General features: G+C 37.4%; 1 long non-coding RNA gene across 2 annotated transcripts in view; it reads right to left on the bottom strand.

The window, feature by feature from the left end:
• The window catches only part of LOC110151283 (uncharacterized), an 86454-nt gene that overhangs the window by 62693 nt on the left and 7352 nt on the right, over positions 1–16409 (bottom strand). For both annotated transcript variants that reach the window (XR_011491293.1, XR_011491292.1), the window contains exon 2: positions 10416–10458. This is a non-coding gene — a long non-coding RNA (uncharacterized lncRNA). The remainder of the gene's footprint in view (positions 1–10415; positions 10459–16409) is intronic.

The following is a 16409-nucleotide window of genomic DNA, read 5'->3' as shown; positions in this document are numbered from 1 at the left end:
ACCAGCAGTGTAGGTGGGTTCCTTTTTCTCCATAGCCTCTCCAGCAATGAAGGTAAAAGTGATACCACTTATAACACATATAAGTGATATCATATGGTATTTGTTATTTCTCTGTATGACTTTAACATGATAATCTCTAGGTCCATCCATCAGTTCAGTCGCTCAGTCGTATCCGACTCTTTGCGACCCCATGAACTGCAGTACGCCAGCCCTCCCTGTCCATCACCAACTCCCGGGGTCCACCCAAACCCATGCCCATTGAGTCAGTGATGCCATCCAACCATCTCATCCTCTGCCATCCCCTTCTCCTCCTGCCCTCAATCTTTCCCAGCATCTGGGTCTTTTCAAATGAGTCAGCTCTCTGCATCAGGTGGCCAAAGTATTGGAGTTTCAGCTTCAACATCAGTCTCTCCAGTGAATATTCAGGACTATCTCCTTTAGGATGGACTGGTTGGATCTCCTTGCAGTCCAAGGGACTCTCAAGAGTTTTCTCCAACACCACAGTTCAAAAGCATCAATTCTTCAGCACTCAGCTTTCTTTATAGTCCAACTCTCACATCCATACATGACCACTGGAAAAACCATACCCCTGACTAGACGGACCTTTGTTGGCAAAGTAATGTCTCTGCCTTTTAATATGCTGTCTAGGTTGGTCATAACTTTCCTTCCAAGGAGCAAGAGTCGTCTAATTTCATGACTGCAATCACCATCCACAGTGATTTTGGAGCCCAGAAAAATAAAGTCAGCCACTGTTTCCAGTGTTTCCCCATCTATTTCCCATGAAGTGATGGGACCGGATGCTATCACCTTAGTTTTCTGAATGTTGAGCTTTAAGCCAACTTTTTCACTCTCCTCTTTCACTTTCATCAAGAGGCTTTTTAGTTCTTCTTCACTTTCTGCCATAAGCGTGGTGTCACCTGCTTATCTGAGGTTATTGATATTTCTCCCAGCAATCTTGATTCCAGCTTGTGCTTCTTCCAGTCCAGCATTTCTCATGATGTACTCTGCATATAAGTTAAATAAGCAGGGTGACAAAATACAGCCTTGACGTACTCCTTTTCCTGTTTGGAACCAGTCTGTTGGTCCATGTTCAGTTCTAACTGTTGCTTCCTGACCTGTACACAGGTTCATCCATGCATGCATGCTAAGTCACTTCAGTTGTGTCCAACTCTGTGTGACCCTATGGACTATAGCCTGCCAGGCTCTTCTATCCATGGGATTCTCCAGGCAAGAATACTGGAGTGGGTTGCCATGCCTTTCTCCAGGGGATCTTCCTGACCCAGGGATTGAACTCAAGTCTCTTATGTCTTCTGCATTGGCAGGTAGGTTCTTTACCACTCGCATCACCTGGGAAGCCTCTAGGTTCATCCATGTTGCTGCAAATGATGCTATTCCATTATTTTTGTTTATGGCTGAGTAATATTTCATGAATTAGAATTAGAGTTTAAATATAATGAATATAATGAATTTGAATTAGAGTTTTCTCTGGATATATGCCTAGGAATGGGATTTCTGGATCATACGGTAACTCTGTTTTTAGTTTTTTAAGGCACCTCCATACCATTCTCCATAGTGGCTGCACCAATTTACAATCCCACCAGCAGTGTAGGAAGGTTCCTTTATTTCCACACCCTCTCCAGCATGTCTTATCTGTAGACTTTTTGATGATGGCCATTCTGACTGGTGTCAGATGATACCTCATTGTAATTTTGATTTGCATTTCTCTAATAATTAGTGAAGTTGAACAGCTTTTCATGTGCCTGTTTGCCATCTGCATGTCTTTTTTGGAGAAATATCTATTTGGATCTACTGCCCATCTTTGATTGGGTTGTTTGTCTTTTTGACATTGAGCTATATGAGCTGTTTGTATATTTTGGAAACAAAGCCCTTGTCAGTCACATCATTTGCAAGTATTTTTTCCCATTCCATAGGTTGTCTTTTTGTTTTATTTTGCTATGCAAAACCTCTAAGTTTAATTAGGCCCCATTGCTAATTTTTGGTTTTATTTCCATTACTCTAGGAGACAGATCTAAAAAAATATTGCTGTGATTTATGTCAAAGATCGTTCTGCTTATGATTTCCTCTAGGGATTTTAGAGTACCCAGTCTACATTTAGGTCTTTAATCCATTTTGTGTTTATTTTTATATATGGTGTTAAAGAATGTTCTAATTTCATTTTTTTACATGTAGCTATCCAGTTTTCCCAGCACCATTTATTTGAAGAGACTGTCTTTTCTCCATTGTATATTCTTGCCTCCTTGTCATGGATTAATTGACCATAAGTACACCACATGTTGTAGCAATTCTGGCTGAAAATCTACTGACTACTTATATGAATTTTAAAAGCCCTCAATTATTTGTGCCAATTGAATTTACACATGCACAAATTATTTATAAAAATATTTCTTTAGACACCAGAGCCATTTTTAACTTAATTATTTTTTTCTTGTAGGTCCTATTATTTCTTTGCTCCTTAAAATACAAAGAACTTCACTTGAAATGATGCCACTTTTGCTTGTGCAGTTTCAGTTCATCCAATAGCATATCTGGAGTGGAAGAAAAAGGCAGACAAAATGTTCCTTTCTGGTGATAATAGGTTTATGTCAATGCAGGCATGTGAATTATTTGTACAGCTCACAGTCAATATATCTGTTGACAATGTTAATGAATTCCCTCCTCCAAATTGCATTTTAAAGTTCAGGTTTGAAATATTAAAACATTTCCATTATAATCATGTCAGGCAATACAATAATATTACACTTTACATATTTAAGGTGCTAGAAGATCTACAAAACTACTTCACGTGTATGATTTCATCAATATAACTCAGAGGTTTAGACACGGTGATACAGAAAAATTACATACTAGATATAGAAGGAATGTACATCAACATAATAAAGGTTATATATGACAAACCCACAGCTAACATTATACTTAATGGTGAAAAGTTGAAAGCTTTTCCCATAAGATCAGGAATTAAAAAAATGTCCATTCTCATCACTTTTATTCAACATAGTACTAGAAGTCCTAGTCAGACAATAAGGCAAGAAAAGAAATAAAAGACATCCAAATTGGAAAGGAAGAAGTAAAACTGTATTTGCAGATGACATGATACTTTATACAGAAAACCCTAAAGACTCTACCAAAAAACTGTTAGAACTAATCAATAAATTCAACAAAATTGCAGAATTCAAAGTCCATATAGAAAAAAAAGTTTTATTTCGGTAATTAACAACAAACTATAAAAAATGTTACAGAAACAATTCCACTAACAATAGCATCAAAAAGAATAAAATACTTAGAAATAAATCTAACCAAGGAGGTGAAAGATCTATACACTGACAACTCTAAAATACTTACGAAAGAAACTTAAGAAGACTCAAAGAGGAAAATATTCCATGTTAATAGACTGGAATACCTAAATTGTTTATATATCCAAACTACTCAAAGCAATCTATAGATTCAATACAATCCTTACCAAAATTTCAATGGAATTTTTCACAGAAATAGAAAAAAAAATCCTAAAACTTGTAAGGAGCCACAAAAAATCCCAAATTAACCAAAGCAATTTTGAGAAATGAGAACAAAGCTGGAAGCATCACACATCCTGATTCAAACTATATTACAAAAATATAATCAAAATAGTATAGTATTGACACAAAACCAGACCCACAGATCAATGGAACAGAATAGAGAGCCTGGAAATAAAGTGACACATTTATGATCAATTAATTTTTGAAAAACTAAGAATATTCAGTGGAGAAAGGATAGTTTCTTCAATAAATGATGCTAGGGAAAATGGATATCTGTAAACAAACAAATGAAACCGAACACTCATTTTCTGCATATATAAAAATCAATTCAAAAGAGATTACAGACTCAAATTTAAGACCTGAAACTGAAAAATTCCTAGAAAACATAGGGAGTAAATTCCTTGACTTCAGTTTTAACAATGTTGTTTTGAATCTGACACCAAAAGCAAAGATAACAAAAGCAAAAATAAACAAATGGGACTATACTATACTATACTATACTATACTATACTATAGAAGCTAAAAGGCTTCTACACAGCAAAGGAAACCATCGACAAAATCAAAAGGCAACCTACAGAATGACAGAAAATATTTGTAAATCACATATTTGATAAGGCAGTTAATATACAAAATATATAAGGAATTCATACAACTCAGTAGCAAAACCCCCAAACAATCCAATTAATGGTCAGAAGATCTGTATGGGCACCTTTCCAAAGAAGGCATACAGATGGACAACTAGTATATTAAAGATGCTCAGCACCACTAATAATCAGGTCAATGCAAACCAAAAGCACAATGAGATATCACCTTACAACGGTTACAATAGCTGTCATTAAAAAGACAAGAAGTAAATGCTGGGAAGAATGTGGAGAAAAGGGCACTGTTGGTGGGAATGGAAGTTGATGCCATCATTTTGGAAAACAGTATGGAGATTCCTCAAAAAAAAAGAGAGAGAGAACTATTATGTGATCCAGCAGTCCCACTTCTGGATACATATCCAAAGGAAAGAAAATTACTTTCTTGAAGATATATCTGCCTTCCTATGTTCATTGAGGCTTTATTTACAATAGTCAAGATATGGAAGCAACTTCAGTATCCATCAATGAATAAATAAGATAGATAGATACACACATGAATATAATATATATGAATATTATTCAATCATGAGAAAGAAGAAAACCCTGTCATTTGTGACATGGGTGGATCTTGAGGGCATTTTCTTAAGTTATATAAGCCAGACAAAGACAAATACTGCATGATATTACTTATCTGTGGAATCTTTTAAAAAATAAAACTCACAGAAACAGAGAGTTTTCCAGGGGCTTGTGGGGTGGAAGAAATAGGAAGCAGTTGGTAAAAGGATACAAGCTTTCAGAGTTGCAAGATGAATAGTGCCCTTCATAGATTCTAAAGCTGAAAAGGCAGAGTAGAACTTGGCCACTTAAAAACACAGTTCTTTGTACATCAAATAAAAATAAATAATATGATTATGTGTGGTGCCTATTCAATTCAAATACTCTGTGAGATCTACTAATAAAATAAAGTAATCCAAATATGTATATAGTTGAATTCTGGGGCTAGATGAGTAACAGTATGTAATGGAGAGGGGCGTGTGCACTGGGAGGAAGAGAATACGGGTGTCTAAGTTTGCTGGGGCTGTCATAACAAAATACCATAGATAATGTGGCTTAAATAACAGAAATTTGTTTTCTCACAGCTCTGGAGGCTGGAAAGTCCAAGATAAAGGCCTAGCAGGGTACAATTTCTGAATTAGCAGTCTCTTCCTGGTTTGCAAACGGCCCTTTTCTCACTGTGTCCTCACATGGTTGAGAAGAGAGAGAGTTCTGGTGTCTCTTCCTTTTCTCAGGAGGATACCTGTCCTATCACATTCGGGCCCTACCCTGTTGACTTCGTTTAATCTTTATCACCTCCTCACAGGCCCTTTTCCATACACAGTTATGTTGCAGATTAGTGTTTCAACATATCAATTTTGGTGGAACCCAAACACTCAGTCTATAACAAGAGGTAAAGAGATAGGGTGGGTGTGGGTAACTATAGCACAGAACGATCTACTCTCTGGCCAGTAGTTATTTAAATACATTGTATTTTTCACTTATATAATCTCCTACTTGTTGTCTGTATAGATTCTTCACTTACATAGCAAATTCCTGCAAGGAACCAAATCATAAAGAAAAATACAAATTATGGAGACTATACTGAAGAAGAGAAAAAATATGAAGCCAGTGACTATGAGAAAGGAAACACATTTGTATGAGAATATAGACATTTCACATAAAAATGCCACCTATATTTACTTGTATAATAACAATGCATTTTTGAAAGTCAAATTTTCTGTAAAAATTCACATATAACAAATCACTCTTTCCAAATTTCCAAAAACTAGGTAAATTAGGATCTAGTTTTTTAAAACAGTATTCTCCTCATTTAAGAGCCTATCTTATTCATATGATGACCAAATATCATCTCAGTTGATAAGAAGGAATAATCAAATGATAAATGTTTCTCTGTGCTAAATTTTTTGATAGGCATCATACAGGAAGTGAAAAAGGCTGAATGAAGAAGATTAACGTTTTAGAATGTAACCTTCTATTTCACAAAGAGGTAACTTAGCATAACATTCCTTATATATTCTAAGAATCAATAAAATCATTTGAAATTGGATACTGTGCTGTAATGTGTTTTGTAGCTCAGTCGTGTCCAACTCTGTTACCCCATGGACTGTAGCCCTCCCTGCTCCTCTGTCCACGGGGATTCTCCAGGCAAGAATACTGGAGTGGGTTGCCATGCCCTCCTCTTACTGATCTTCCCAACCCAGGGATCGAACCCAGGTCTCTCACATTGCAGGTGCAATTGGATACTACTTGCAAAAAACTGCCGATAGGTAATCATCAAGGCAATCAGCGATCAATGCAAAGAAATAGAGGAAAACAACAGAATGGGAAAGACTAGAGATCTCTTCAAGAAAATTAGAGATACCAAGGGAACATCTCATGCAAAGATGGGTCCGATAAAGGACAGAAATGGTATGAACCTAACAGAAACAGAAGATATTAAGAAGAGGTGGCAAGAATACACAGAAGAATTGTACAAAAAAGACCTTCATGACCCAGATAATCACGATGGTGTGATCACTCACCTAGAGCCAGACATCCTGGAATGTGAAGTCAGGTGGGCCTTAGGAAGCATCACTATAAACAAAGCTAGTGGAGGCGATGGAATTCCAGTTGAGCTATGTCAAATCCTAAAAGATGATGCTGTGAAAGTACTGCACTCAATATGCCAGCAAATTTGGAAAACTTAGCAGTGGCCACAGGACTGGAAAAGGTCAGTTTTCATTCCAATCCCAAAGAAAGGCAATCCCAAAGAATGTTCAAACTACCGCACAATTGCACTCATCTCACATGCTAGTAAAGTAATGCTCAAAATTCTCCAAGCCAGGCTTCAGCAATATGTGAACCGTGAACTTCCAGATGTTCAAGCTGGTTTTAGAAAAGGCAGAGGAACCAGAGACCAAATTGCCAACATCCGTTGGATCATCGAAAAAGCAAGAGCGTTCCAGAAAAACATCTACTTCTGCCTTATTGACTATGACAAAGCCTTTGACTGTGTGGATCACAATAAACTGTGGAAAATTCTGAAAGCCATGGGAATACCAGACCACCTGACCCACCTCTTGAGAAACCTATATGCAGGTCAGGAAGCAGCAGTTAGAACTGGACATGGAACAACAGACTGGTTCCAAATAGGAAAAGGAGTATGTCAAGGCTGTATATTGTCACCCTGCTTATTTAACTTATATGCAGAGCACACCATGAGTAACGCTGGGCTGGAAGAAGCACAAGCTGGAATCAAGATTGCTGGGAGAATTATCAATAACCACAGATAAGCAGATGACACCACGCTTATGGCAGAAAGTGAAGAAGAACTAAAAAACCTCTTGATGAAAGTGAAAGAGGAGAGTGAAAAAGTTGGCTTAAAGCTCAACATTCAGAAAACTAAAATGATGGCATCCGGTCCCATCACTTCATGGGAAATAGATGGGGAGACAGTGGAAGCAGTGTCAGACTTTATTTTTCTGGGCTCCAAAATCACTGCAGATGGTGACTGCAGCCATGAAATTAAAAGACGCTTACTCCTTGGAAGGAAAGTTATGACCAACCTAGATAGCATATTAAAAAGCAGAGATATTACTTTGCCAACAAAGGTCCGTCTGGTCAAGGCTGTGGTTTTTCCAGTATTCATGTATGAATGTGAGAGTTGGACTGTGAAGAAAGCTGAGCACCGAAAAATTGATGCTTTTGAACTGTGGTGTTGGAAAAGACTCTTGAAAGTCCTGTGGATTGCAAGGAGATCCAACCAGTCCATCCTAAAGGAGATCAGTCCTGGGTGTTCATTGGAAGGACTGATGCTGAAGCTGAAACTCCAATACTTTGGCTACTTGATGCGAAGAGTTGACTCATTGGAAAAGACCCTGATGCTGGGAGGGATTGGGGGCAGGAGGAGAAGGGGATGACAGAGGGTGAGATGGTTGGATGGCATCACCGACTTGATGGACATGAGTCTGAGTAAACTCTGGGAGTTGGTGATGGACAGAGAGGCCTGGCGTGCTGTGATTCATGGGGTCGCAAAGAGTCAGACACGACTGAGTGACTAAACTGAACCGAATCATCAAGGCAATCTGTTATTTGCCATACAAATAAGCAAAAAGTCTGGAGCTGGTGAACCAGTTTGAGAAATGACTAAGGCTGATCCATCTACAATTGCATTGCAGTAGACACAGTTATAAAATGATGTGCATTATCCCAGTTTTAAACAGACTGTTCAAGTATATGTTTGAGGGTGAATGTAGAGCAGTAGAAAGATGGAGGAAGAAAGCTTGATTAGGATAGCTCATTAAAGAAATATCTTGGCTTGGTCCATTTCCAAAATTCTGGTGTCTCTTTTAGAAAAAAAACTTTTTATTTTATATTGGAGTATAGCCCATTAATGATGCTGTGATAGTTTCAAGCAAAGGGACTCAGACATACATACATACATACATACATACATATATATATATCATTCTCTCCCAAACTCTCCTCCCATCAAAATTCTGGTGTCTCCTGAGAATGGTCATCACCAGGCTATCTGCAGGTGAGGTAGTCCAACAGGGCCTGTGTATGAAATGTCCAACACTAGGAACACACAAAGGGCTTGTTTACAAATGGCTAATGCTAGGCCATCGCTGAAGGTGCCAAGTCTGTGGCAATCCCCTTGTGAAGTGTCTCTGGTACAACCCATGTTCAAATTATCTGGTTTCAAGATGGGCCTTTGGAAATGCCATATACTGTTTTCCATTTTCAAATATCTTAATTCTTGAAAATCATCTTGAAAGAGAAATCACCAACCAAACATATACTGTGATCCGTCTGTAAGTGGGCATCTCCAGAGAAGGTTTTTACTGTCACTCTATAGAGTGGGAGCCCTGAAAACTATGATTACATGGCCTCTCTTTTTAGGCAGGGTGACAGATGCTTTACCCAACCGCTGTCTCCTTTTAACACTCTAAAATTTGGTTGTACACCCATCATTCAGACAGGTTCCCCTGGACTCCTGAGGCCAACATTTTGACTTCTCAGATTATCACCCAATGAGATCTTATCAGTGAGTTAGTGGCAAGCATCACTGGCATGTACCTGGAATGTATCTTCATTTTTTCCTTTGTGAAACAGTAATCCAAGTATGTTCCTAAAGAAGACATGATGTGCTCTGCTTCGGGCCTTCTCGCAGAGGATTTATTTTCTTAAAATGAATTCTGCCATTACAAAGAACCAGTCCTAGGGGTCTCGGAATATTGTACAGATTATTGTCTGTATGGATAGAGCACCCAACTATTTAAGTGATGTTGTTTCAAAGATAATAAAAATTGTCATTGACTGAATTTCTTCAAACCTAAGACACATACCAATTTTAAGAAGCACAATTATCTTATCCCCTAATATGTCAGTATTTATTTTCTATAAACAAGGACATTCTTTTACATAACTGCAATACAATCATGAAATCAGGAAATTAACATTGATACATTATTGTCTTCTAATTCTTAGATCTCATTCAAGTTTGCCAAGTATTCCCAATGTGTCCTTTATTACAAAATTATCCAGTTCAAATCATGCACTGCATTTAAAAAAAAAAAATCTTGGCCATGTTGTGGCATGTGGGATCTTATTTCCCTAGCCAAAGATCAAACCTGTGCCCCCTGCACTGCAAGTGTGGAGTTTTAACCACTGGACTGCCAGGGAAGTCCCATATTGCATTTAAATTATTGTTTCTCTTTTAGTTTTCTTAGTGGATCAGCCTTTCACTGAGGTTCATTACCCTGGAATTTGTGAAGATTATAGGCCAGTTATTTTATAGAATATCTCTCAATTTGAGCTTGATGTTAATCATAATGCTTCAAGATTAGATTCAGAACATGCATCTTTTGTGAGACTATCACAGAGATGATGCTGTGTTATTACTGCATCCTGTCAAGAGGCACATGATTTACATTTGTCCCATTACTAATATGATCTATGTTAATCACTCAATTAAGGTGGTGAATGAGATTTTTGCAATGAAAACTTACCCTTTTTTGCTTTCTTTAATTTGTATGTATTTTGCAAGGAACTGCAATGAGAGTATGTAAATAACCCATTCTTCATCAAATGTTATAATCTATCAATATAATTTACTTTGATGCCTGGTTTTTCCTAGATTTGGCAAGTGGGAGCCCCTTCAAGCTGGCTCTTATGGTCTCTTGATAGGCCCCCTTCATTCTTTGAAGATTTCCTTAGTTTTTGACAACCAAAAAATGTTCTAAACACATTTTGTACTTACGTGCCCCAATTTGGAATCTGCTATTTCTCCATAGGACTGGTTCCTGTAAGTAGAAAATAATTTTTAGAGGCCAAGTTCTGGATGTTAGGTGTGCTCATTAATGTTGGGGTATTGCTGACCTCAGGAACTCTCAGTAGGCATATATGTAGGTATATATATATGCACCTAAATTTATTTCTATATTTTTCTCTACATATTGAAAACCATGAATTTTCACTGATACTTCTAATCTTAATCCAACACCACAAGGTTCATCCTAGTTTTCCCCCTTTCCATATTTGTAATTTCTTTTTCCCACAGTGAAAAATCTGACTTCCATTATTGTTACATATTTATTTCATCAATTTCCCAATTAGTTTTCCAACTCCATTGCCAATTTCTCCTCTGCATTGATATCTTCTTTCTCTGCTTGGGCTCTGACACCTCTTATAGGACACCACTCCACGTAAACACTCCCTTCACCCTTCCCAGGCCGAGCTAGCCCCTACCACACACCTGCATAGATGCCTTTATCAGGCCTGTTGAACATCAAAATCCTGTACTATGCCCCCAACATGCCCTCAGTGCACACATACTCTCTTCATGTCACCTGGGCTCCAAAATCCCACAATTGGCCAAAACTCTTGTGTGGATACCCTCCTCCTCTGCTGGGTTCTGTATACTCCAAGGACCACTCTCACAATGGAATGCTCTCCTTACCCCATTTAGAATCTGACAGGCTTGCCAACCAGCCCTCTACAGAGAAGTCCCCTTCACCATGCTTGCCCACAGTGACTCCTCCAACTTCTTTTCTCACAGCCAGTATAAACCTTAGCTCCACCCTACAGGATGGCTTCATGATTAGCCCAGAGTATGCATTAATATCTCCCCCCTTCAATGCTCAGAAGTGTTCTTCAGTTCAGTTCAGTCACTCAGTCGTGTCTGACTCTTTGCAACCCCATGGACTCCAGCATGCCAGGCTTCCCTGTCCATCACCAACTCCTGGAGCTTACTCAAACTCATGTCCATTGAGTTAGTGATGCCATCCAGCCATCTCATCCTCTGTCATCCCTTCTGCTCCCACTTTCAAGCTTTCCCAGCATCAGGGTCTTTTCCAAAGAATCTCTGCATAAGGTGGACAAAGTATTGGAGTTTCAGCTTCAACAGCAGTCCTTCCAGTGAATATTCAGGACTGATTGCCTTTAGGATGGACTGGTTGGATATCCTTGCAGTCCAAGGGACTCGCAAGAGACTTCTCCAACACCACAGTTCAAAAGCATCAATTCTTTGGTGCTCAGCTTTCTTCATAGTCCAACTCTCACATCCACACATGACCACTGGAAAAAGAATAGCCTTGACTAGACAGAACTTTGTTGGCAAAGTAATGTCTCTGCTTTTTAATATGCTGTCTAGGCTGGTCATAACTTTCCTTCCAAGGCATAAGCATCCTTTAATTTCATGGCTGCAGTCACCATCTCCAGTTGATTTTGAAACCCCAAAAAATAAAGTCTGACACTGTTTCCCCATCTATATGCCATGAAGTAATGGGACCGGATGCCATGATCTTTGTTTTCTGAATGTCGAGCTTTAAGCCAACTTTTTCACTCCCCTCTTTCACTTTCATCAAGTGACTCTTTAGTTCTTCTCTTTCTGCCATAAGGTTGGTGTCATCTGCATTTCTGAGGTTATTGATATTTCTTCCGGCAATCTTGATTCCAGCTTGTGCCTCATCCAGCTCAGTGTTTCTCATGATGTGCTCTACATATAATTTAAATACACAGGGTGACAATATACAAGATGAAGTGTTCTTGGAGAACAATAAACTGTATGTATAAGTCAACATACAACATAAGAGTATATGTATAATCAACTTATGTACCAGTTAACCTGGGAATGCCTTTTTGGAGCAGTGTTTGCAGATGCCCTGAGGGCAAAATTTTGTCTTTTCTGCCTCTCCTAGTTATAGAGCATATGTTAGTTCACTTAACATTGCTACTATAAGCTTTAGTTACTAAGTAAAAAGAAGTAAATTTCTCTCAGTACAGGGTTGATTAGATAAATCATAGTATACACATATGGAGGAATATGGAGTTATTAAAAAGAAATAAGGTAGACTTATAATACTTACATTGAAATACATCTAAAATGCACATTCTGTTAAACAGAAAAATCAAGGTACAAAACAGTTTTATAGCATGATCTCATTCCTATCAAAAAATATTTTTTGTCCATAAATGTATGTGCAGAGACAGAGGAATGGCAAGACATGCTGCTATATTAAAATAGGTTATTTTGAGAGGCTGTCATTCTTGGTAATTTTTACTTTTGATTTTATACAATTCTGTATCATGCAATTTTATATAAAAACCATAGATTTCTTCTATAATCAGGACAAAATGATATAAACACTCTTTTAAAATAAATTGCTGCAATTTGAAAGGATTTAATGTGGGTATCATCTCTCCTAAGCTTCTGAATATGATGTAACCTAATTGTGGGAATGGTGTTAATGTGTGTTGGGGCAGGGGACATGGGAGACAGGAAAGGGAAGGAGACAGAAGAGAGTTCACAACCTGGTTTTCCTTGAGATATTCTTAGGCACTCTCATTTTTCCTTATAGTAAGAGACTTGCTTGGTTAGCTGGGTATCCTCACAGTAAATTTAGAACATAACTCTTAGCAAAAAGAAAATGTTGACGTCTAAGGAAGGGACTTGGGTTCTAAGAAGGTGAAAGTGAAGTCGCTCAGTCGTGTCCAACTCTTTGTGACCCCATGGACAGCAGCCTACCAGGCTTCTCTGTCCATGGGATTTTCCAGGCAAGAGTACTGGAGTGGGCTGCCATGTCCTTCTCCAGGGCTCTGAGAAATAGTATAGATTTTGCCTGTGCAAAGTAATATTAGTATGTGAAGGACCTAATTTTATATTTTAGTTCAAATTAATTTTACTCTAAAAACAGTTAAATAGTATTGCTATCATTGATACGGTTTTAAATGTATTTTACGGAAATCTTTTAAAAGAAAGCACTTGAAATGGGGACATGCCTATTTCTGGTAAGTAGCTCTGTGCATAAAACGGGCTATGACTAGCAATAGGTCTTTTTTTCTGCCCTGTTCCCCTAGAGTTTACACATTTTATATTTTCTGTTTCAATTTAAGATTATATTATTTAAAAAATTTACATACACACACACACCATATCCACATTTTGCCTTGTTCCAAAAGAGATTTGTGGCAGTAGTGCCTGTCTGGTCAAGTTCAGCTTTTCTAATCGGTCTTTCCTTGAAAGACCTGTCATTAGCACTTTGTTAATATTAAGTACATTCATAAGATTAATGGTCATCTATTTCAGGATCACTTTTTGCTACAAGTTTTTCTCTCATTATAAAAGTGAATAATGTATATTTTAGAAAATGTTGAAAACACAGAAACATGATGAAGAAGAGAAAAAAAACTTTTTAATTCCACCATTCATAAGACAGCCTTGTTAATATTTGTTTGTATTCTGTTCCATTCCTGTTTTCTATGCTTTTTTCATTTGATTGAAATGATATATTGTTCCATTTTTCCCTTCTACACTTAACCTTAGAACACATTTCCATATTTTTTTTACAAAACTCTTCATAAATATAATTCTTAATGACTATAGAGGATTCTGCCATACGTTGTACCATAATCTACTTAAGCATTTCTGCTTATTCCAATTGCAAATCATGCTGTAATAAATATCTTTGCATAAAAAACTTTTTAAAAATTAGGCTATTTTGTTAGAATCACTTTCTAGAAGTTGGGTGAAGATAATGAACGTTTTTAAAGTTCTTGATATAAATTGCAAAATAGCTTTTCAGAATAGCACTGTATACCAGGTCACATATTATCATGACCTTTTTTAGCAGTAATTTAAGATGCATATCAACATAATTCTTACATAATCAGTGCCTTAAACTCTTTATTATTATGTGGAGGAACTAATATGCAAGTTGCTGTTACTAAGTCATGTTCGACGTTTTGCGACCCCATGGACTGCAGCACACTAGGCTCTTCTGTCCTCCAACATCTCCTGGAGTTTGCTCAAATCATGTCCACTGAGTTGGTGATGCCGTCCAACCATCTTGTCCTCTGTTGTCCCCTTCTCCTTTTGCCTTCAATCTTTCCCAGCATCCGGGTCTTTTCCAAAGAATCTTTGCATCAGGTGGCCAAAGTATTGGAGTTTCAGCTTCAGCATTAGTCCTTCCAATGTATATTCAGGGTTGATTTCCTCTAGAATTGACTGGTTTGATCTCCTTGCTGCCCAAGGGACTCTCAAGAGCCTTTTCCAGCACCACAATTCAAAAGTATCAGTTCTTTGGTGCTCAACCTTCTACATGATCCAACTCTCACATCCGTACATGACTACTGGAAAAACCATAGCTTTGACTAGACAGACCTTTGTTGGCAAAGGGATGTCTCTGCTTTTTAATATGCTGTCTGGGTTTGTCATAGCTTTCCTCTCCATGAGCAAGCGTCTTTTAATTTCATGACTGCAGTCACCATCTGCAGTGATTTTGGAGCCCAAGAAAATAAAATCTGTCACTGCTTCCACTTTTTCCCCTTCTATTTGCCATGAAGCAAGGGGACTGGGTACCATGATCTTAGTTTTTTTTAGTGCTGAGTTTCAAGCCAGCTTTTTCACTCTCATCTTTCACCCTCATCCAAAGGTTCTTTAGTTCCTCTTTACTTTCTGCTGTGAGTGGTATCATCTGTGTATCTGAGGTTATTGATATTTCTCCCAGCAATCTTGATTCCAGCTTGTGATATGCAAGTAATATAAGGCAATGTCCAGAATGCTCTCTAGGTTTGTCAGTGAAGAAATCAATGTACAGAATGAGAAATATTACTTTTCTTAATTTGTAAAAAAATGGCATTATTAATACAAAGCAGTATACCCTTATTATTACCACTGAATTAAAATAAGTCATTTAAAGAAAAAGTATGCCTAGTTTTTAGTATATATGTACTAATCAAGATTGTGAAATAATTCATATCCACATCCATATCCATATCATTTTGTTGTTGTTTAATCACCCAGTCATGTCTGACTTTTGCAATCCATGGATTGGCATTTTCCAGGCAAGAATACTGGAGTGAGTTGCTATTTCCTTTCTCTAGTAGATTTTCCTGATGTAGGGATCGAACCCATGTCTATTGCCTCCATCTCCTGCATTGCAGGTGGATTCTCTACTGCTGAGCCACTGGTGAAGCCCATATCATTAGTGAAGAAAAAAAATTTTTTTTACTCTGGTTTCACACTATATATTTAAATAAATGGAGTTTAATCACTTGACAAAACAAAAATATAGTAGAAATCAACTAACATGAAAGAAATCTACATAGGTCAATATTTTACAGGACTTTTGTGTTTTGGAGGGGTTTTATGTAAATTTGAATTTATTGGATGTATTCTCCTTCTATTTCTCTTACCTGCCTGCCCTCTGCTGGATTCCCCAAACTTACTGATATATTAAGCAATTTTACTAAGTGTATTTAATAAAATTACATTTGTAGAATACATCTAAGGGAAATGTGTACTAATTCTTTCTATATTTTGCTTATATGTGTTACTAGAGTAAATGATTGATTATAGGTTTTACATTTTAAGTATTCATAAAGTGAGAATTTTAGTTGAATCATTTTGAAGTTTCAGTCCTACCACATATGAAAACATGAGAAAAAGAAATGTTAATGTAGGTAATGTCACAGCCTTTCAAAAATTTTCAGGATTGAACAGGTGGGTGGGGCAGGAGGGACAATGAGGTAATATCCAATTGGATAGTAAATTTACAAAGTAAAAAAGTATAGAATAATTAACTGATTAAATTCATAATACCATTCCATTAAAATACTGACTTAAATATGATATTCAAAGAATATGGATTTACTTGATAATAAAATTAGTATTTGTGTGTGCCTGCTTAGTTGTGTCCCTGTGGGCTGCAGCTTATGGGCTCCTCTCTCCTTGGGATTCTACAGGCAAGAACAA

The sequence above is a fragment of the Odocoileus virginianus genome, chromosome 14 (genome assembly GCF_023699985.2).
Source record: "Odocoileus virginianus isolate 20LAN1187 ecotype Illinois chromosome 14, Ovbor_1.2, whole genome shotgun sequence".
In the NCBI taxonomy this organism is placed as follows: Eukaryota; Metazoa; Chordata; class Mammalia; order Artiodactyla; family Cervidae; genus Odocoileus; species Odocoileus virginianus.
Note: the sequence above shows the minus strand (reverse complement) of the source record. Positions and strands in the feature narration are given on the sequence as shown.